Source organism: Lathyrus oleraceus, chromosome 4 (genome assembly GCF_024323335.1).
Source record: "Lathyrus oleraceus cultivar Zhongwan6 chromosome 4, CAAS_Psat_ZW6_1.0, whole genome shotgun sequence".
In the NCBI taxonomy this organism is placed as follows: Eukaryota; Viridiplantae; Streptophyta; class Magnoliopsida; order Fabales; family Fabaceae; genus Lathyrus; species Lathyrus oleraceus.
Window position 1 is genome coordinate 240088683 of NC_066582.1, and position 2488 is coordinate 240091170.

A 2488-nucleotide genomic window follows, 5' to 3' on the forward strand; every position below is an offset into this window, starting at 1 on the left:
TAGCCGGTTCATGGCTTATTATTCCCAACATAAGTCGTTGGCCCACGTGCCGTCTCATTCGTCACTTTACCTTATTGCTGCCGATGCTGACAGGCATGAAGAGTTTTTCGGGTATTCAGACCGATGCGGTGTTCAGGCCGAGTTGGGTATTCAGACCAGTTTCCGATGTTCAGATCGAAGAAGCTTCCGAAGTTCAGATTGATGCAGCTTGCGGCATTCAGGCCAGGTTTCCGGTGTTCAGGCCGAGGTGGGTATTCAGACCAGTTTCCGATGTTCAGATCGAAGAAGCTTCTGAAGTTCAGATCGATGCAGCTTGCGGCATTCAGGCCAGGTTTCCGGTGTTCAGGCCGATGTGGGTATTCGGACCAGTTTCCGATGTTCAGATCGAAGAAGCTTCCGAAGTTCAGATCGATGCAGCTTGCGGCATTCATGCCAGGTTTCCGGTGTTCAGGCCGAGTTGGGTATTCAGACCAGTTTCCGATGTTCAGATCGAAGAAGCTTCCGAAGTTCAGATCGATGCAGCTTGCGGCATTCAGGCCAGGTTTTCGGTGTTCAGGCCGAGGTGGGTATTCATACCAGTTTCCGATGTTCAGATCAAAGAAGCGTCCGAAGTTCAGATCGATGCAGCTTGCGGCATTCAGGCCAGGTTTCCGGTGTTCAGGCCGAGGTGGGTATTCAGACCAGTTTCCGATGTTCAGATCGAAGAAGCTTCCGAAGTTCAGATCGATGCAGCTTGCGGCATTCAGGCCAGGTTTCCGGTGTTCAGGCCGAGGTGGGTATTCGGACCAGTTTCTGATGTTCAGATCGAAGAAGCTTCTGAAGTTCAGATCGATGCAGCTTGCAGCATTCAGGCCAGGTTTCCGGTGTTCAGGCCGAGTTGGGTATTCAGACCAGTTTCCGATGTTCAGATCGAAGAAGCTTCCGAAGTTCAGATCGATGCAGCTTGCGGCATTCAGGCCAGGTTTCCGGTGTTCAGGCCGAGGTGGGTATTCATACCAGTTTCCGATGTTCAGATCAAAGAAGTGTCCGAAGTTCATATCGATGCAGCTTGCGGCATTCAGGCCAGGTTTCCGGTGTTCAGGCCGAAGGGGGCATTCAGGCCAGGTTTCAGGTATTCAGACTACTGAGCGGCATTCAGGCCATGGTTATCCATGTGTTATCATCTATTTTGGTGTACCGGTCAACATTCTGTTTCGGTATTCGGACCGATTTTCTCCGTACCAGACGGGTTCTTCTTTCAAGATTGCTTCTCCGCCGATTCTGACAGGCATTGTTAATTATTTTCCCATCAGAGTGCAAATTGTTCGTCTATTCTTGGTATTCAATCACTCTTCACCCTGATCATCTGAAAGCCGAGGCTGTTCATATCGACAGGTTCACAGTGGATTGAATAGGGGCAGCTGTAACACCTCAAAATTTGCCCTCCTCTCTTGGGACTAGCTTAGCATATTGCATTTCATTTTTTAGGATATTAGTCATTGCATATTTGCATATCATGTGGAAGCAATAAGCAAGTCATCCTCCTAAGTCTTGCTCAGAAGATAAAGAGGTTAAAAGATTCAAGCTTGAGGGTCTCATGGATTGATCATTAATCATCTGAGGATTGTGCTTCAATTAGGGTTTCTTGGCTCCTCAAGGAGATTGATCATTATCTTATTGGAAATGGTACATCATCATCATCATGGTCTTATCATCACCAAGAGGTTCATTGTGCTTGATCATGTTCCTGGGGATTAGGGTTTTGACCTCTGGTCAACCCTAATCATCTGCATTGTACCAATCAGGGTTTGTCAAGGAGATGAGGTCTTTCATGAGAGGGGGATCATCACATGGTTTTATTGAGCTTTTGAAGGCTAGGGTTTCATTTTGGAGCCATTTCATCAGGAGATTGAGGCTCAAATTCATCTGTGCATGGCCAAGTCATCTATCAACTAAAAAAGTCAACCAAAAGTCAACTGATGGATTTGGAGGTGGGAAGTGGTTAGAAATGCTTCATTCATGTTCAAACAAGTCTCATTTGACATTCCAAACATCAACATTGAAGAAAATAAAGTCAGGACAAAACTTTCCAAAAATAGAAAGTGACTTGTAATTCAAAATTGCTAAAAATGGAAAGTTTTTCTCCTCAAGATTACATCATCAAAAATGCTTCAAATGAAATTTTGTTGAACATGAAAGTTGAATATCTTGTTCTCCCATTTCCAAAAAGTCCTAGAACATGAATTTCTCATGTATGGTTGAGAAGATATGGATCAATCATGGTCAAGATAATTTGAACTTCAAGAAGGCATAACTTTTGAACCATAAGGCCAATTGAAGTGGTTCTTTTTGCAACATTCCTCTCTTGTCATGCGCTATCCAAAACATGCATCACATATCATGCATTTCCCTTACAAAATTTTTGGCATTTTCATTTGAATTTTGGAGGGAAAATCCAAATTCAAAAATGGTGCATTGCTTTCACTTCCAATCATGTGCATTTGGCTCA